General features: G+C 41.1%; 1 protein-coding gene across 2 annotated transcripts in view; it reads right to left on the bottom strand.

The window, feature by feature from the left end:
• GTF2A2 (general transcription factor IIA subunit 2) overlaps nt 1-21,840 on the bottom strand; it is a 30,044-nt gene extending 8,204 nt beyond the window's left edge. The window contains exon 1 of one of the 2 annotated variants that reach the window (XM_089907162.1): nt 21,658-21,840. The gene's annotated coding sequence lies outside the window, so the exon portion shown is untranslated. Of the gene's footprint in view, nt 1-21,584 lie in introns of both variants that reach the window. The other variant, XM_022579660.3, reaches the window with a different exon arrangement.
• Between the last annotated feature and the right edge of the window lie 187 nt (nt 21,841-22,027).

Genomic DNA, 22,027 nt, shown 5'->3' with positions numbered 1-22,027 from the left:
CCATATTAGGGTATAGGTATGAATAGGAAGTGGTAGGAGATGAGGCTGAAAAAGATGACATGGATGGATTTGTCAGGAGAGGTGCCAGGATTTTATAATGCAGGTAATGGGGAGCCCCTGAAGCTTTCTAGACAGGAAAGGTCAGACGAATGGGCAGCAATGTAAACAATGTACTCAAGTGCAAGATTAGAAAGAGATGAGGGATGAGGGCTCTAAGAGGGTGCCAGTAGCACATATTCAGCAAATACTGAGCTTTTACTACATGTCATGTATTAGATACCTGACCTCATGGCACTTTCAGTTTAGAGATGGACAGAAGGAGACAGGCGTATTCAGGAGTAAACATCAGGTAAAACTCAGCAAAAATAATAGTTATCAGTCTTCACATTACACACCTAGTGAGCATTTGATACACTTGATCATGTCTGCCTTCTTGAAGTCTTTTCTTTGGCTTCTGGGACCCCACACTCAGTTTCCTCCTCCCACCTCGCTGGATAGTACTGTTTCTTGTTTCCTTCTGTTGGTTGCTCCTCAGCAATCTAACTTGTAACTAACTACTTGAGTGCCCCAAAGCTTCTCATGTCTTCTCTATACGCTTTACTCCCTTAGTTACCTCATCTAGGCTTATGGCTTTAAATATGTTCTATTTATCTGCTGATAATGTGCAAACTTACATTGCCAGTCCTGACCTTTTATATGCCCGCGTTGCCATGTATAAAACTGCCTACTTGACACACTGGATGGAAACATAAAGTGGTAGATCAAATTAAATTTGTTACAAACCAAATTCTGGATACTCCTTCAAACCTTTTCTGCCCTCGGTTTGTCCACCTCAATTAACAGTAAATCTAGTCTTCCAGTAAGACGGCCCCAAAACCTCAGTCAAATTCTCTCTCACCCTGCATGCAATCTGTCAGCCAATCCTTTCAGTTCTTCCTTCTGAATATAACCAAAATCCAACAACTTTGACCATCGCCACTGCTAGCACTAAGTCACCATCAACCTGTCACTAAGATTTATGGTGATAGCCAAGTAAGGCGTCTCCTTCTTTCTACCCTTGTCTATCCCACCCCTGCCCCCAGAGAAGCCATGCTGAGCCTTTTAAAACACAAAATCACATCACTCACCTGTTCAAAACCTCCCAAGGCAGCATCCTATCTCAGAGTAAAAACCAAGGTCCTCCTAATGGTTTACAAGGCCTGCATGATCTGGGCCCCCCCGCCCCACTACCTCTCTCAACTTGACTTCTTCCACCTACTCCCTCATTCACTCTGCTTCAGCCATACTAGACCCTTGCTCCAATATGGCAAGATGTTCCTGCTTTAGGGCCTTCGCACTGGCTGTTCTTTCTGTTTCAAATGTACTGCGCAGACACCTGCAGGGTTTACCTCTCATCCGATTCAGATCTCTGCTCAGATGTCACTTCATCAGAAATGATTTTTGTGACCAACCTATAAGAAAGAACTACCTCCCTTCCCCTTTACACTGCTTTATTTTCATTTATATCACTAATTGAAGCTGACATATATATGCTTATTCTATTTCCACCCACTAAAACAGACGTTCCCTCAAATAGGACTTTTGCTCAGTTATATATTTACCATCTAGAACAATGCCTAGTATGAATTCAATAAGTATTTGTTAGTGAATAAATAACCTGGTGATATGTCAAAATGCTAATATCAAACTGTATTGCACTTAGATACATTTAGAATAGGTTTTCTACTTTACTGAGGAAAGTGAAGCAATGAAAACTTCAACTCTCAAAACTACATCTAACCACCTACCAATATCTACACCCACATACTCTGCCTGTCACTATAGTCAAACTATCCATGTTGTTACCTAAATACAATCCTTTTAACTGTGGATCTGGTCTTATCTCCCCTGTTACAGACAGGATATTTTTCCAACAATTCAACTATTCCTTCTATCCCTATCAAATTTCCCATCTCTACGGATCCTTCCCATCAGCAAACAAACAGGCAGCACTTCTCCCATCTTAAGAAAAATAGTCTCAACTCGCTTCTCTGGCCAGCTACACTCTATTTCTCTATTCCTCTTTGCAGCAAAAACTCCTGAGTTGTCTGTACTCACTGTCTCTCTTTCCTTTTCTCACATTTTCTCTTAAACTCACTCCTTATACAGTTTTGCCTCAAGCACTCAAATGAAACATGGTGAAAGTCACCGGTGGCAATGCTAAAACTAATAATCCTCAATTCTTAGTTCTCACCAGACTTAATCATTTGACATGGCTGATTACTCCCTCCTCTTTGATAAAGGATCTTGGCTTAGCTTCTGGGACAGTACACTTTTTGGGTTGTTCTCTTAAACGCACTGGTTCATCCTTCTCAATATTGTTTGTTGGTTGAGGCTCTTCTCCCTTAACTCTTAATGTCACAAGACACCGCTTTGGTTCTCTGCTTTCTGTCTACACTTGTTCCTTGGTGATATCGCTTTGTGTCATGGTTTTACATACCATTGCTGATGATTCCCAAATTCATATACTAGAACCGACCTTGCCCTGAACTCTCACTCCTGGATCCAACTGCCTACTCAACATCTCTATGTGCTGTCCTTCCCATCTCCGTTGATGTAACTCCATACCTCTATGGGCTTAGGCAAAAACCTTCGAAGTTATTCCCGACCACCCCTCCCTACCCCCAGTCTGGCCATCTTACCTCCACATCCAATCCCTAGCATAACCTGTAAACTCTACCTTCAATATGGATTCAGAATCCAACCATTTCTCACCATGTCCATTGTTATCACCCTGGTATGTGCCACCATCACCTGTCATTGGGATTCCTGAAATAGCTTCCTAACTGCTTTCCCTGCTTCCCTGCTTGCCCCCGAGATTTTAATCCCAATTCAGCAGTCAGGTGATCTTTTAAAACACAGGTTAGAACATATCTCTTCTCTGTGCAAACCTCCCATGGTTTCCATTTCATTCAGTCCTTATAATAATCTGGCTACCCATTATCTCACTGACCTCATTTGCCATCTCCCCCTTGTTCTTGCCCTTCTCCAGACAAACTGGCTTCTCCTTGTTTTTCTTGGAACATGACAGACATGTTCCTGCCTATGTAAGCCTTTGTAAAGACTGTCCTTTTCACCCGGAATGCTCTTCTCCCAGTATCCTCTTGTTTTTCTTAATTCCTTCAAGTATAGCACATACTTAATGAGGCCTAAACAGACCACCATATTTAAAACCCCAACTCCCACCTCCACTCTGGAACTGCCCAATCCCCCTCACCCTGCTATGTTTCTTTGATGGCACCATCACCTTCTAACATGTTATACAGTTTCCTTAGTTTATGTTTATTTTCTGTATCCTTCAATAGACTGTACGACCTACCAGGACAGGGACTTTTGTCTGTTTTTGTTCACTGAAGTAAACCAGGCGTCTAGAACAAACACTACCTGAGACGTAATAGGAGACAATGAAATATTTGTTCAATAAATAAATGAACACAAAAAAATCAGTTAGTAAAATGTATGTGGGTAGCTGAGGGGGGATAAAAAGGGCAAGAAGGGGTCCCAGCAAGAAGATATAAACTTGACAAAGTGAGAGTACAGAATCTTGTGTCCTGCCCATTTAACAAAAGTCTTAGAGTTACCAGAAAATAACTATAAGTTAATAATGAATTATCAGAAAGAGAAATAAGCCCATTTACAATTGCATCAAAAAGAACAAGATACTTAGAAATAAATTTAGCCAAAGAGAAATAAATTTAGCCAAAGAGATGAAAGACCTGGACATTGAAAACTATAAGACAATGATGAAAGAAACTGAATATGACACAAATGAACAGAAAGAAATTCCATGCACGTGGACTGGAAGAATCAATATTATTAAAATATCCATACTACCTAGAGCAATCTACAGTTTCAACACAATTCCTATCAAAATTCCAATGGCATTTTTCAAACAAATAGAACAAACAGTCCTAAAATATATATGAAACCACAAAGACGCCAAAATGCCAAAGCAATCTTGAGAAAGGACAAAGCTCGAGGCATCATGTTTGCTGATATCTAATTCTATCACAAAGCTACAGTAATCAAAACAGTACATTACTGCCATAAAAACAGATGTTAGGTGAATGGAATAGAATAAAGAGCCCAGAAATAAACTTACACATGTACGGTCAAGTAATTAACAACAAAGGAGGCGAGAATGTACAATTGGGAGGGCTTCCCTGATGGTGCAGTGGTTAACAATCTGCCTGCCAATGCAGGGGAACGGGTTTGAGCCCTGATCTGGGAAGATCCCACATGCCGCGGAGCAACTAAGCCCGTGCGCCACAGCTACTGAGCCTGCGCTGTAGATAGAATCCCCCACGCCGCAACTACTGAAGCCTGTGCGCCTAGAGCCTGTACTCTGCAACAAGAGAAGCCACTGCAATGAGACGCCCACGCACCACAATGAAAAGTAGCCCCTGCTCGCTGCAACTAGAGAAAGACCGCGTGCAGCAACAAAGACCCAACACAGGGAGGGAGGGAGGGAGGGAGGGAGGGAGGGAGGGAGGGAAGGAAGGAAGGAAGGAAGGAAGGAAGGAAGGAAGGAAGGAAGGAAGGAAGGAAGGAAGGAAGGAAGAACAATGGGGAAAGGACAGTCTCTTCAATAAAGGGTGCTAGGAAAACTGGGCATCCACATCCAAGAAAAAAGACACTGGACCATTATCATACACCATACACAAAACTGAACTCAAAATGGATTAAAGGCTTGAAATGTTAAGACCTAATACCATAAAACCCCTAAAACTCCTAGAAGAAAACATAGGTGGTAAGCTCCTTGACACAGGTCTTGGTGATGATTTTTTGAATCTGACACCAAAAGCAATAAAAGCAAAAATAAATAAATGCGACAGGATAATACTAAAAAGCTTATGCACAGCAAAGGAAACCATAAAAAAAATAGGCTACCTACTGAATGGGGAAAAATATTTGCAAATCATGTATCTCATATGGGCCTGATATCCAAAATATATAAAGAATACATAAAACTCAATAGTAAAAAAAAACAATCCAATTAAAAATTGGACAGAACATTTGCAGCAACATGGATGGACCTAGAGATGATCATATTAAGTGAAGTCAGACACAGTAAGACAAAATATCATACGATATCACTTACATGCGGAATCTAAAAAATGATATAAATAAACTTATCTACAAAACAGAAATCAACTCACAGACAGAAAACAAACTTACGGTTACCAAAGGAATTGGGGAGGGGAGGGGGCAGGGGATGAATTAGGAGTTTGGGATTAACATATACACAACACTACATATAAAATAGGTAAGCAACAAGGACCTACTGTATAGCAAAGGAAATTATACTCAATATCTTGTAATAACCTATAAGGGAAAAGAACTTGAAAATACATATATATTTATAATATATGTATAACTGAATCACTTTGCTGTACACTTGAAACTAACACAATGTTGTAAATTAACTATACTTCTATAAAAAAAATTGGGCAAAGGATGTGAACACTTTTCCAAAGAACATATACAGATGGCCAACAGGTACATGAAAAGCTGCTCAACATCACTAATTATCAGGGAAATGCAAATCAAAACCACAGTGAAATATCACCTCACACCTGTTAAAATAACTATTATCAAAATGACAATTAATAGCAAGTGTTGGTGAAGATGTGGATTAAAGGGAACCCTTGTGCATTGTTGGTAGGCATGCAAAATGTGGTGCAGCCACTATGGAAAAGTATGGACGTTTCTCAAAAAAGTAAAAGAGAACTCCCATATGATCCAACAATTCCACTTTGGAGTACTTATCCGAAGAAAAAGAAAACACTAACTGGAAGAGATATATGCACCCACATGTTCACTGTAGCACTATTCACAATAGCCAAGACATGAAAACAACTTAAGTGTCCATCAAAGGATGAATGGATAAAGAAACTGTGGGATGGGAGACAAGATGGCAGAGTAGAAGGACATGGATTCACCTCCTCTCACAAAGACACTGAAATCACAACTAACTGCTGAACAACTATTGACAAAAAAAGACTGGAACCTACCGAAAAAGATATCCTATATCCAAAGACAAAGAAGAAGCCACATTGAGATGGCAGGATGGGCACAATCGCAATAAAATCAAATCCCATACCCAATGGGTGGGCGATCCACAAACTGGAAAATGATGATTACCACAGAGGTTATCTCATAGGAGTGAAAGTTCTGAGCCCCACATCAGGCTCCCCAGCCTGGGGGTCTGGCAATGGGAGGAGGAGCCCCCAGAGCATCTGGCTTTGAGCGTCTGTGGCGTTTGACTGCAGGAATTCCACAGGACTGGGGGAGACAGAAACTTCACTCTTAGCACACACAAGGTCTTGTGCACACCAGGACCCAGGAGAAAAAGCAGTGAACTCACGGGATCCTGGGCCAGACCTACCTGCTGGTATTGGAGGGTCTCCTGTAGAGGCAGGGAGCAGCTGTGGCTCACTGCAGGTACAAAAACACAGGTGGAGGTAGTTCTGGGGAGTACTCATTGGTATGGGCCCTCCTAGAGGCCGCCATTTTCTCACCAACAGTTGGCCCCACCCAACACCCTCTAGGCTCCAGTGCGGGGACACCTCCGGCCAAAGAACTGACAGGGTGGGAACACATCCCACCCATTAGCAGACAGGCTGCCAAAAGTCATCCTGAGCCCACAGCTGCCTGCTACACACACCTCTTTTTTTTTTTTTTTTTTGTGGTACGCAGGCCTCTCACTGTTGTGGCCTCTCCCGTTGCGGAGCACGGGCTCCAGACGCGCAGGCTCAGCGGCCATGGCTCAAGGGCCTAGCCGCTCCGTGGCATGTGGGATCTTCCCAGACTGGGGCACGAACCTGTGTCCACTGCATCGGCAGGCGGACTCTCAACCACTGCGCCACGAGGGAAGCCCTAAACACACCTCTTGACACAGCCCTGCCCACCAGAGGGACAAGACCCAGCTGCACCCATCAGTGGGCAGGAACCAGTCCCTCCCACCAGGAAACCTGCAAAAGCCTCTTAGATCAGCCTCATCCACAAGGGGGCAGAAGCAAGAAGAACTACAACTCTGCAGCCTGTGGAACAGGCCCACAATACAGAAAGTCAGACAAAATGCGATATTGGAGAAGTATGTCCCAGACGAAAAAACAAAATAAAGCCCCAGAAGAACAACTAAATGAAGTGGAGATAGGCAATCTACCCAAAAAAGAATTCAGAGTAACTATGGTAAGGACGATCCAAGATCTTGGAAAAAGAATGGAAGCACAGACCTAAAAGATGCAAGAAATGTTTAAGAGCAAGCTAGAAGATCTAAAGAAGAAACAAACAGAAATGAACAATAAAATAACTGAAATGAAACTACACTAGAAGGAATAAATAGCAGAATAAATGAGGCAGAAGAACGGATAAGGGAGCTGGAAGAAGGAATGGCAGAAATGACTGCCACAGAACAGAGAAAAAAGAATGAAAAAATAAATAGGACAGTTTAAGAGACCTCTGAGACTTTGTTAGATGCACCAACATTCACATTATATGAGTCCCAGAAGGACAAGAGACAGAAGACACCTGAGAAAATATTTGAAGAGATTAATAGCTGAAAAATTCCCTAAAATGGGAAAGGAAAAAGTCACCCAAGTCCAGGAAGCACAGAGTCCCATAAAGGATTAAACCCAAGGAGGAACACGCCAAGACACACAGTAATGAAACTGACAAAAATTAAACACACAAAAAATATTAAAAGCAACAAGGGAAGAGCAACAAATAACATACAAGAGAATTCCCATAAGGTTATCAGTTAATTTTTCAGCAGAAACTGCAGACTAGAAGGGAGTGGCAAAATATATTTAAAGTGATGAAAGGTAAGAACCTACAACCAAGAATACTCTACCCAGCAAGGCTCTCATTCAGATTCGACAACAAAATCAAAAGCTTCACACAGGCAACAGCTAAGAGAATTCAGCACCACCAGACCAGCTTTGCAAAAAATGCTAAAGAAAGTTCTCTAGGTAGACAAGAAAAGGCCACAATGAGAAACAGGAAAATTACAAATGGAAAAGCTCACTGTTAAAGGCAAACATACAGTAAAGGTAGGAAATCATCCACACACAAATATGATATCGAAATCAGCAATTCGATATATCAAAAATATGATATCGAAATCAGCACAAATACAGGATATGGGAAATACATTTGAAATTAAGACCAGCAACAGAAAACAATCTTGTTTATATATAGACTGCTATATCAAAGCCTCATGGTAATCACAAACTGAAAATCTACAATAGATACACACACAAAAGAGAAAAAAGGATCCAAACACAACACTAAAGTTAGTCATCAAAAGAGAAGAGAACAAAAGAGGAATGGGAGGTAAAAGACCTAAAAAAAAAAAATCCAAAACAATTAAGAAAATGGCAATAAGAACATACATAAAGAGAATTACCTTAAATGTAAATGGAATAAATGCTCCAACCAAAAGACAAAGACTGGATGAATGAATACAAAAACAAGACCCCGTATACACACAGTCTACAAGAGATCCACTTCAGACCTAGGGACACATACAGACAGAAAGTGAAGGGGTGGAAAAAGGTACTCCATGCAAATGGAAATTAAAAGAAATCTGGAGTAGCAATACTCATATCAGATAAAACAGACTTTAAAATAAAGAATGTTACAAGAGACAAGGAAGGACACTACATAATGATCAAGGGATCAATCCAAGATATGACAATTGTAAATACATATGCACCCAACACAGGAGCTCCTCAATATATGAGGCAAATGCTAACAGGCATAAAAGGGGAAATCAATAGTAACACAATAATAGTGGGGGACTTTAACACCCCAGTTTCATCAATGAACAGATCATCCAGACAGAAAGTCAATGAGGAAACACAGGCCTTAAATGACACGTTAGACTTAATTGATATTTATAGAGCATTCCATCCCAAAGCAGCAGAATACGCATTCTTTTCAAGTGCACATGGTACACTGTCCAGGATTGGTCACATCTTGGGCCACAAAGTGAACCTCGGTAAATTTAGGAAAACTGAAATCATATCAAGCATCTTTTCTGACTACAACACTATGAGATTAGAAATCAACTATAAGAAAAAAACTGTAAAAAACACAAACACATGGAGGCTAAACAATATGCTACTAAACAACCAATGGATCACTGAAGAAATCAAAGAGGAAATCAAAAAATACCTAGAGACAACTGAAAATGAAAGCACGACGATCCAAAACCTGTGGCACGTAGCAAAAGCAGTTCTAAGAGGGGAGTTTACAGCACTACAATTTTACCTCAGGAAATAAGAAACATCTCAAACAACCTAACCTTACACCTAAAGCAACTAGAGAAAGAAGAACAAACAAAACTGCGAGTCAGTATAAGGAAAGAAATCATAAAGATGAGAGCATAAGTAACTGAAATACAGATGAAGAAAATGACAGAAAAGATCAATGAAACTAAAAGCTGGTTCTCTGAAAAGATGAACCTGATAAACCTTTAGCCAGACTCATCAAGAAAAAAGGGAGAGGGCTCAAATCAATAAAATTAGAAATGGACATAGTGAGAGAATGGCATGGACATACATACACTATCAAACGTAAAATAGGTAGCTAGTGGGAAGCAGCCGCATAGCACAGGGAGATCAGCTCAGTGCTTTGTGACCACCTAGAGGGGTGGCATAGGGAGGGTGGGAGGCACGGAGATGCAAGAGGGAAGAGATATGGGAACATATGTATATGTGTAACTGATTCACTTTGTTATAAAGCAGAAACTAACACACCATTGTAAAGCGATTATACTCCAATAAAGATGTTAAAAAAAATGAAAACTGAGAAGTTACAATGGACACCACAGAAATACAAAGGATTGTAAGAGACTACTACAAGCAACTATATGCCAATAAACTGGACAACTATATGCCAATAAACTGGACAAATTCTTGGAAAGGTATAACTTTCCAAGACTGAACCAGGAAGAATTAGAAAATATAAACAGACCAATCACAAGTAGTGAAATTGAAACTGTAATTAAAAACTTCTAACAAACAAAAGTCCAAGACCAGATGGCTTCAGAGGCAAATCCTATCAACCACTTAGAGAAGAGTTAACACCTATCCTTCTGAAACTATTCCCCAAAATTGCAGAGGAACACTCCCAAACACATTCTATGAGGCCACCATCACCCTGATACCCAAACCAGATAAAGATACCACAAAAAAAGAAAATTACAGGCCGATATGACAGATGAACATAGATACAAAATTCCTCAAGAAAACACTAGCAAACCGAATCCAACAACACATTAAAAGGATCATACATCATGATCAAGTGGGAATTATGCCAGGGATGCAAGGATTCTTCAATATCCACAAATCAATCAGTGTGATACACCACACCAATAAAATGAAGAATAAAAACCGTATGATCATCTCAACAGATGCAGAAAACACTTTTAACAAAATTCAACACCCATTTATGATAAGAACTCTCCAGAAAGTGGGCATAGAGGGAACCTACCTCAACATAATAAAGGCCATATATAACAAACCTACAGTTAACATCATACTGAATCGTGAAAAGCTGAAAGCATTTCCTCTAAGATAGGAACAAGACAAGGATGTCCACTCTCACCACTTTTTTTTTTTTTTTTTTTTTTGCAGTACGCAGGCCTCTCACTGTCACGGCCTCTCCCGTTGCAGAGCACAGGCTCCGGACGCGCAGGCTCAGCGGCCATGGCTCACGGGCCCAGCCGCTCCTTGGCATGTGGGATCCTCCCGGACCGGGGCACGAACCCGTGTCCCCTGCATCGGCAGGCGGACTCTCAACCACTGCGCCACCAGGGAAGCCCTCTCACCACTTTTATTCAACATAGTTTTGGAAGTCCTAGCCATGGCAATCAGAGAAGAAAAAGAAATAAAAGGAATCCAAATTGGAAAAGAAAAAAAAATAAAACTGTCACTGTTTGCAGATGACATGATACTATACATAGAAAATCCTAAAGATGCTACCAGAAAACTGCTAGAGCTCATCAATGAATCTGGTAAACTTGTAGCACGCAAAATTAATACACAGAAATCTGATGCATTTCTATACACTAACAATGAAAGAGCAGAAGGAGAAATTAAAGAAACAATCCCATTTACCATTGCATCAAAAAGAATAAAATATCTAGGAATAAATCTACCTAAGCAGGCGAAAGACCTGTACTCTGAAAACTATAAAACGCTGATGAAAGAACTTGAAAGATGACACAAACATATGGAGAGATATAACATGTTCTTGGATTGGAAGAATCAACATTGTCCAAATGACTATACTAACTGGGGCAATCTACAGATTCAATGCAATCCCTATCAAATTATCAATGACATTTTTCACAGAATTAGAACAGAAATTTTCACAATTTGTATGGAAACACAAAAGTCCCCGAATAGCCAAAGCAATCTTGAGAAAGAAAAATGGAGCTGTGGGAATCGGGCTCCCTGACTTCAAAGTGTGCTGCAAAGCTGTAGTAATCAGAACAGTATAGTACTGGCACAAAACCAGAAATATACATCAATGGAACAGGATGGAAAGTCCAGAAATAAACCCATGCACCCATGGTCAACTAGTCTATGACAAAGGAGGCAAGAATATACAATGGAGAAAAGACTGTCTCTTCAGTAAGTAGTGCTGGGAAAACTGGACAGCTACATGTAAAAAGAAATTAGAACACTCTCTAACACCATACACAAAAATAAACTTGACATGGATTAAAGACCTGCATGTAAGACCAGATATTATAAAACTCTTAGAGGAAAACACAGGCAGAACACTCTCTGACATAAATCACAGCAATATCTTTTTTGACCCGCCTTTTAGAGTAATGAAAATAAAGACAAAAATGAACAGGTGGGACCTAATTAAACTTAAAAGCTTTTGCACAGCAAAGGAAACCATAAACAAAACGAAAATAACCCAGAGAATAGGAGAAAATATTTGCAAACGAGGCGCTCTACAAAGGATTAATCTCCAAAATATACAAACAGCTCATGCAGCTCAATATACAAAACAAAGAAAACAATCAAACAATAGGCAGAAGATCAAAATGGATGTTTCTCCAAAGACGACATACAGATTGCCAAGAAGCACATGAAAAGATGCTCAACATCACTGGTTATTGCAGAAATGCAGATCAAAGCTGCAATAAGGTATCACCTCACACCGGTCAGAATGGGCATCATCAAAAAAATCTACAAACAATAAATGCTGGAGAGGGTGTGGAGAAAAGGGAACCCTCCCTACACTGATGGTGCACCCATTATGGAGAACAGTGTGGAGGTTCCTTAAAAAACTGAATATATTGGGCTTCCCTGGTGGCACAGTGGTTGCGAGTCTGCTTGCCGATGCAGGGGACACGGGTTCGTGCCCCGGTACGGGAAGATCCCACATGCCGCGAAGTGGCTGGGCCCGCGAGCCATGGCCACTGAGCCTGCGCGTCTGGAGCCTGTGCTCTGCAACGGAAGACGCCACAACAGTGAGAGGTCCGCGTACTGCAAAACAAAACAAAAGTGAATATAGAGCTGCCACATGATCCAGCAATCCCAATCCTGGGCATATACCTGGAGAAAACTGTAATTCGAAAAGATACATGCACCCCAGTGTTCATTACAGAATTATTTATAATAGCCAGGACACAGAAGCAACCTAAACGTCCACTGACAGAGGAGTGGATAAAAAAGATGTGGCATATATACAATGGAATATTACTCAGCCACAAAAATAGAATGAAATAGGGAGAGAGGGGAAAGATGGCGGAAGAGTAAGACGCGGAGATCACCTTCCTCCCCACAGACACATCAGAAACACATCTACACGTGGAAGAACTCCTACAGAACACCTACTGAACGCTGGCAGAAGACCTCAAACCTCCCAAAAAGCAAGAAACTCCCCACGTACCTGAGTAGGGCAAAAGAAAAAAGAATAAACAGAGACAAAAGAATAGGGATGGGACCTGCACCAGTGGGAGGGAGCCGTGAAGGAGGAAAGGTTTCCACACACTAGAAGCCCCTTCACGGGCGGAGACTGCGGGTGGCGGATGGGGGGAGCTTTGGGGTCACGGAGGAGAGTGCAGCAACAGGGGTGCAGAGGGCAAAGCGGAGAGATTTCTGCACAGAGGATCGGTGCCGACCAGCACTCATCAGCCCGAGAGGCTTGTCTGCTCACCCCAGAACGGGCGGGGCTGGGAGCTGAGGCTCGGGCTTTGGTCGGAGCACAGGGAGAGGACTGGGTTTGGCAGCGTGAACGCAGCCTGCAGGGGGTTAGTGCGCCACGGCTAGCCGGGAGGGAGGCCGGGGAAAAGTCTGGACCTGCCGAAGAGGCAAGAGCCTTTTTCTTCCCTCTTTGTTTCCTGGTGCTCGAGGAGAGGGGATTAAGAGCACTGCTTAAAGGAGCTCCAGAGACGGACGCCAGCCGCGGCTAAAAGCGCGGACCCCAGAGACGGGCAGGAGACGCTAAGGCTGCTGCTGCCGCCACCAAGAAGCCTGTGTGTGAGCACAGGTCACTATCCACAGCCCCCTTCCGGGGAGCCTATGCAGCCCGCCCCTGCCAGGGTCCCTGGATCCAGGGACAACTTCCCTGGTAAAACGCACGGCGCACTTCAGGCTGCTGCTGCGTCACACCGGCCTCTGCCGCTGCAGGCTCGCCCCGCACTCTGTACCCCTCCCTCCCCCTGGCCTGAGTGAGCCAGAGCCCCCGAATCAGCGTCTCCTTTAACCCCATCCTGTCTGAGCGAAGAACAGACGCCCTCTGGCGACCTACACGCAGAGACGGGGCCAAATCCAAAGCTGAACCCCGGGAGCTGTGAGAACAAAGAAGAGAAAGGGAAATCTCTCCCAGCAGCCTCAGGAGCAGCGGATTAAATATCCACAATCAACTTGATGTACCCTGCATCTGTGGAATACATGTATAGACAACGAATCATCCCAAATTGAGGAGGTGGACTTTGAGAGCAAGATTTATTATTTTTTCCCCTTTTCCTCTTTTTGTGAGTGTGTATGTGTATGCTTCTGTGTGAGATTTTGTCTGTATAGCTTTGCTTTCACCATTTGTCCTAGGATTCTATCCGTCCATTTTATTTTACTTAAAAAATTTTTTTTCTTAATATATTTTTATTTTAATAACTTTACCTTACTTTATTTTTCTTTTATCCTTTCTTTCTCTCTCTCTCTCCCCCTCCCTCCCTCCCTCTCTCTCTTTCTTTCTTTCTTTCTTTCTACTCTTTCTCCCTTTTATTCTGAGCCGTGTGGATGAAAGGCTCTTGGTGCTGCAGCCAGGAGTCAGTGCTGTGCCTCTGAGGTGGGACAATCAATTTCAGGACACTGGTCCACAAGAGACCTCCCAGCTCCACATAATATCAAACGGCGAAAATCTCCCAGAGATCTCCATTGCAACACCAGCACCCAGCTTCACTCAACAACCAGCAAGCTACAGTGCTGGACACCCTATGCCAAACAACTAGCAAGACAGGAACACAACCCCACCCATTAGCAGAGAGGCTGCCTAAAATCATAAAAAGTCCACAGACACCTCAAAACACACCACCAGACGTGGACCTGCCCACCAGAAAGGCAAGATCCAGCCTCATCCACCAGAACACAGGCACTAGTCCCCTCCACAAGGAAGCCTACACAACCGACTGAACCAACTTTAGCCACTGGGGACAGACACCAGAAACAACGGGAACTACGAACCTGCAGCCTGCAAAAAGGAGACCCCAAACACAGTAAGATAAGCAAAATGAGAAGACAGAAAAACACACAGCAGATGAAGGAGCAAGATAAAAACCCACCAGACCTAACAAATGAAGAGGAAATAGGCAGTCTACCTGAAAAAGAATTCAGAATAATGATAGCAAAAATGTTCCAAAATCTTGGAACTAGAATAGACAAAATGCAAGAAACATTTAACAAGGACCTAGAAGAACTAAACATGAAACAAACAACGATGAACACCCCAATAAATGAAATAAAAAATACTCTAGATGGGATCAATAGCAGAATAACTGAGGAAGAAGAACGGATAAGTGACCTGGAAGATAAAATAGTGGAAAAAACTACTGCAGAGCAGAATAAAGAAAAAAGAATGAAAAGAACTGAGGACATTCTCAGAGACCTCTGGGACAACATTAAACGCACCAACATTCGAATTATAGGGGTTCCAGAAGAAGAAGAGAAAAAGAAAGGGACTGAGAAAATATTTGAAGAGTTTATACTTGAAAACTTCCCTAATATGGGAAAAGAAATAGTTAATCAAGTCCAGGAAGCACAGAGTCCCATACAGGATAAATCTAAGGAGAAACACGCCAAGATACATATTAATCAAACTGTCAAAAATTAAATACAAAGAAAACATATTAGAAGCAGCAAGGGAAAAACAACAAACAACACACAAGGGAATCCCCATAAGGTTAAAAGCTGATCTTTCAGCAGAAACTCTGCAAGCCAGAAGAGAGTGGCAGGACATATTTAAAGTGATGAAGGAGAAAAACCTACAACCAAGATTATTCTACCCAGCAAGGATCTCATTCAGATTCGACGGAGAAATTAAAACCTTTACAGACAAGCAAAAACTGAGAGAGTTCAGCACCACCAAACCAGCTTTACAACAAATGCTAAAGGATCTTCTCTAGGAAAGAAACACAAGAGAAGGAAAAGACCTATAATACCAAACCCAAAACAATTAAGAAAATGGGAATAGGAACATACATATCAATAATTACCTTAAATGTAAATGGAGTAAATGCTCCCACCAAAAGACACAAACGGGCTGAATGGATACAAAAACAAGATCCATATATATGCTGTCTACAAAAGACCCACTTCAGACCTAGAGACACATACAGACTGAAAGTGAGGGGCTGGAAAAAGATATTCCATGCAAATGGAAACCAAAAGAAAGCTGGAGTAGTAAATCTCATATCAGACAAAATAGACTTTAAAATAAAGACTATTAGAAGAGACAAAGAAGGACACTACATAATGATCAAGGGATCGATCCAAGAACAAGATATAACAATTGTAAATATTTATGCACCCAACATAGGAGCACCTCAATACATAAGGCAAATACTAACAGCCATAAAAGGGGAAATCGACAGTAACACATTCATAGTAGGGGACTTCAACACCCCACTTTCACCAATGGACAGATCATCCAAAATGAAAATAAATAAGGAAACACAAGCTTTAAATGATACATTAAACAAGATGGACTTAATATTTATAGGACATTCCATCCAAAAACAACAGAATACACATTTTTCTCAAGTGCTCATGGAACATTCTCCAGGATAGACCATATCTTGGGTCACAAATCAAGCCTTGGTAAATTTAAGAAATTTGAAATTGTATCAAGTATCTTTCCCGACCACAATGCTATGAGACTAGATATCAATTACAGGAAAAGGTCTGTAAAAAATACAAACACATGGAGGCTAAACAATACACTACTTAATAACGAAGTGATCACTGAAGAAATCAAAGAGGAAATAAAAAAATACCTAGAAACAAATGACAATGGAGACACGACAGCCCAAAACCTATGGGATGCAGCAAAAGCAGTTCTAAGACAGAAGTTTACAGCAATACAATCCTACCTTAATAAACAGGAAACATCTCGAATAAACAACCTAAGCTTGCACCTAAAGCAATTAGAGAAAGAAGAACAAAAAAACCCCAAAGTTAGCAGAAGGAAAGAAATCATAAAGATCAGTTCAGAAATGAAGGAAACGATACCAAAGATCAATAAAAAAGCTGGTTCTTTGAGAAGATAAGCAAAATTGATAAACCATTAGCCAGACTCATCAAGAAAAAAAGGGAAAGACTCAAATCAATAGAATTAGAAATAAAAAAGGAGAAGTAACAACTGACACTGCAGAAATACAAAAGATCATGAGAGATTACTACAAGCAACTCTATGCCAATAAAATGGACAACCTGGAAGAAATGGACAAATTCTTAGAAATGCACAACCTGCCAAGACTGAATCAGGAAGAAATAGAAAATATGAACAGACCAATCACAAGCACTGAAATTGAAACTGTGATTAAAAATCTTCTAACAAACAAAAGCCCAGGACCAGATGGCTTCAGAGGCGAATTCTATCAAACATTTAGAGAAGAGCTAACACCTAGCCTTCTCAAACTCTTCCAAAATATAGCAGAGGGAGGAACACACCCAAATTCATTCTACGAGGCCACCATCACCCTGATACCAACACCAGACAAGGATGTCACAAAGAAAGAAAACTACAGGCCAATATCACTGATAAACATAGATGCAAAAATCCTCAACAAAATACTAGCAAACAGAATCCAACAGCACATTAAAAGGATCATACACCATGATCAAGTGGCGTTTATTCCAGGAATGCAAGGATTCTTCAATATACGCAAATCAATCAATGTGATACACCATATTAACAAACTGAAGGAGAAAAACCATATGGTCATCTCAATAGATGCAGAGAAAACTTTCGACAAAATTCAACACCCATTTATGATAAAAAGCCTCCAGAAAGGAGGCATAGAGGGAACTTTCCTCAACATAATAAAGGCCATATATGACAAACCCACAGCCAACATCATCCTCAATGGTGAAAAACGGAAACAATTTCCACTAAGATCAGGAACAAGACAAGGTTGCCCACTCTCACCACTCTTATTCAACATAGTTTTGAAAGTTTTAGCCACAGCAATCAGAGAAGAAAAGGAAATAAAAGGAATCCAAATCGGAAAAGAAGAAGTAAAGCTGTCACTGATTGCAGATGACATGATACTATACATAGAGAATCCTAAAGATGCTACCGGAAAACTACTAGAGCTAATCAATGAATTTGGTAAAGTAGCAGGATACAAAATTAATGCACAGAAATCTGTGGCATTCCTATACACTAATGATGAAAAATCTGAAAGTGAAATCAAGAAAACACTCCCTTTTATCACTGCAACAAAAAGAATAAAATATCTAGGAATAAACCTACTTAAGGAGACAAAAGACCTGTATGCAGAAAATTATAAGACACTGATGAAAGAAATTAAAGATGATACAAATAGATGGAGATATATACCATGTGTTTGGATTGGAAGAATCAACATTGTGAAAATGACTCTACTACCCAGAGCAATCGACTGATTCAATGCAATCCCTATCAAACTACCACTGACATTTTTCACAGAACTAGAACAAAAAATTTCACAATTTGTATGGAAACACAAAAGACCCCGAATAGCCAAAGCAATCTTGAGAACGAAAAACGGAGCTGGAGGAATCAGGCTCCCTGACTTCAGACTATACTACAAAGCTACAGTAATCAAGACAGTATGGTACTGGTACAAAAACAGAAAGATAGATCAATGGACCACGATAGAAAGCCCAGAGATAAACCCACGCACCTATGGTCACGTTAGCTTTGATAAAGGAGGCAGGAATGTACAGTGGAGAAAGGACAGCCTCTTCAATAAGTGGTTCTGGGAAAACTGGACAGGTACATGTACAAGTTTGAGATTAGATCACTCCCTAACACCATAGACAAAAATAAGCTCAAAAGGGATTAAAGACCTAAAAGTAAGGCCAGACACTATCAAACTCTTAGAGGAAAACATAGGCAGAACACTCTATGACATAAATCACAGCAAGATCCTTTTTGACCCACCTCCTAGAGAAATGGAAATAAAAACAAAAATAAACAAATGGGACGTAATGAAACTTCAAAGCTTTTGCACAGCAAAGGAAACCATAAACAAAACCAAAAGACAACGCTCAGAATGGGAGAAAATATTTGCAAATGAAGCAACTGACAAGGATTAATCTCCAAAATTTACAAGTAGCTCATGCAGCTCAATAACAGAAAAACAAACAACTCAATCCAAAAATGGGCAGAAGACCTAAATAGACATTTCTCCAAAGAAGATATACAGACTGCCAACAAACACAAGAATGTTCAACATCATTAATCATTAGAGAAATGCAAATCAAAACTACAATAAGATATTATCTCACACCGGGCAGAATGGCCATCATCAAAAAATCTACAAACAATAAATGCTGGAGACGGTGTGGAGAAAAGGGAACACTCTTGCACTGCTGGTGGGAATGTGAATTGGTACAGTCACTATGGAGAACAGTATGGAGGTTCCTTAAAAAACTAAAAATAGAACTACCATATGATCCAGCAATCCCACTACTGGGCATATACCCTGAGAAAACCATAATTCAAAAAGAGTCATGTACCAAAATGTTCACTGCAGCTCTATTTACAATAGCCCGGAGATGGAAACACCTAAGTGTCCATCATCGGATGAATGGGTAAAGAAGATGTGGCACATATATACAATGGAATACTACTCAGCCATAAAAAGAAACGAAATTGAGCTATTTGTAATGAGGTGGATGGACCTAGAGTGTGTCATACAGAGTGAAGTAAGTCAGAAAGAGAAAGACAAATACCGTATGCTAACACGTGTGTATGGAATTTAAGAAAAAAAATGTCATGAAGAACCTAGGGGTAAGACAGGAATAAAGACACAGACCTACCAGAGAATGGACTTGAGCATATGGGGAGGGGGAAGGGTAAGCTGTGACAAAGTGAGAGAGTGGCATGGACATATATACACTACCAAACGTAAAATAGATAGCCAGTGGGAAGCAGCCGCATAGCACAGGGAGATCAGCTCAGTGCTTTGTGACCACCTAGAGGGGTGGGACAGGGAGGGTGTGAGGGAAGAGATATGGGAACATATGTATAACTGATTCACTTTGTTATAAAGCAGAAACTAACACATCATTGTAAAGCAATTATACTCCAATAAAGATTAAAAAAAAAAAAAGAATGAAATAATGCCATTTGCAGCAACATGGATGGACCCAGAGATTGTCATACTGAGTGAAGTAAGTCAGACAACGACAAATATCATATGGTATCACTTATATGTGGAATCTCCAAAAATGGTACAAATGAACTTATTTACAAAACAGAAACAGAGTCACAGATGTAGAAAACAAATTTATGGTTACCGGGGGAAAAGCGGGGGGATAAATTGGGACATTGGGATTGACATATACATACTACTATATATAAAACAGGTAACTAATAAGGACCTACTGTAAAGTACAGGGAACTCTACTCAATACTCTGTAATGACCTATATGGGAAAAGAATCTTAAAAAAAAAAGAAGTGGATATATGTCTAACTGATTCACTTTGCTGTACACCTAAAACTAACATAACATTGTAAATCAACTATATCTCCCCCCCCAAAAAAAAACCCAAGAAGATACATGCATTTTTCTTTCACTGCATTATTTACAATAGCCAAGATACACAAACAATCAAAGTGTCCATCCAGGGATAAGTGGATAAAAACAATGCGGTATATACAATGGAATATTATTCAGACATTTAGAAAAATGAAATCCTGCCATTTGGGACAATGTGAATGGGCTTTGAGGTCATTACACCAAGTGAAATAAGTCAGAGAAAAAAAACACCACATGATCTCACTTACATGTGGAAACTAAAAAACAAAAGAGAAGAAAATTAAGCTCATAGACAGAAGATTGGGGGTTGGGGAAAAGGATGGGTGAAACTACAAACTTACAATTATAAAATAAGTAAGTCATGGGGATATAATGCACAGGATCGTGACCAGAGTTACTAATACTGCATTGCATATTTGAAAGTTGCTAAGAGAGTAGATCTTAAAAGTCCTCATCACATGAAAAAAAATTTTTTTGCAACTATGTTTGGTGACGGTTGTTAACTAGACTTATTGTGGTGATCTTTTCACAAGGTGTACAAACATTGAATCATTATGCTGTACACCTGAAAGTAATGTAGTTAAGTTATATGTCAATTATACCTCAATAAAAAATAATTTTAGAAATAGCTATGTTATTTAAATGTTTGTTTAAATTACTTGCTTTAATAATCTCAGATATCTAAAAATTCCTTGTGAAATGTTTAATTCTTTCAGATGTGGTATGAGCCACGTAAATTTAGTACTACTCCATTTTGCAGTTTAGAAAATTGAAGTAGAAGGCTCCACATCCGGAAGTAACCTCACAGTCCTGGTCTTTCTTGAGCAAACCATCCAGTTTAAATTCATTCCGGTACGAGTTCACATGAGGTTGGAAAGCGGACTTCAAGCACCGAAGACACACAAGAATGAGACACTTAAGAAACGGGCCGCCCGCCCCCGCAAGCCCGCCCCGATACTGTGGGGGAAAATCACCATGTAAGCTTTAAGACTTTCATCTGGCTAAAAATACGGTGCTGGGCTGAGGACCCCTGCCCCCCAAACCCCCACCCTCCGGACTGTTCACAGGGCGCTCCGAGTACAACAAGCCGCCTCCCGGCCGCCTCCCTTTCCTTCCCTTCCCACCCCGGGAAGCGCCGCGAGGCCATCCCGGCAGCGAAGTCGGTAACGGGCCGAACCCAGGCCGAAAAGGCCCTCGCAGAAGACCCAACGGACGCAATGCCTGCTCTGAATGGTGGCAGGGAGCGCGGGCAGGCTCACCCAGTACCTGTGGAAAAGGCGCTTTCCGCCTCGGAGGCAACAGAAGTGGTTCGGCCAAGAACCGAGGAAGAGATACCTACTTCGCCAGAGTACCTCTCGTTCCGCCGCAGATAAAGCAGCGCTGGGTCGACGTCCCGGAAGCACTCGCAGAAGCTGGAAATGACGTAGGCCCGTGAGCCCCGCCCATTCCTGCTCCCGCCAGCCACTCGTCTTGTGAGAGGGGAGGGATGTGGCGAGAGGAGCGTGGGGCCGCAGCTTTCAAGCCTCAGACCGCTAAACAGGTTTAGCTCCCAAGTAATTCACCAGATTCAGTAAATCGTTAATAAGAGAATTACAGTTTTACAGACTTCTCTCCACTGTTAGACGCACAATCAGAAAATGTAAGGCAGTCACATTTTATGCCGCAAGTGTGTTCAGCGTAATACTGTTGAAGACCCAGTAATACAGAAT

This window comes from Delphinapterus leucas, chromosome 2 (genome assembly GCF_059928025.1).
Source record: "Delphinapterus leucas isolate spDelLeu-1000000601 "Yukka" chromosome 2, BTC_Dleu_Yukka2, whole genome shotgun sequence".
Taxonomy (NCBI): Eukaryota; Metazoa; Chordata; class Mammalia; order Artiodactyla; family Monodontidae; genus Delphinapterus; species Delphinapterus leucas.
Note: the sequence above shows the minus strand (reverse complement) of the source record. Positions and strands in the feature narration are given on the sequence as shown.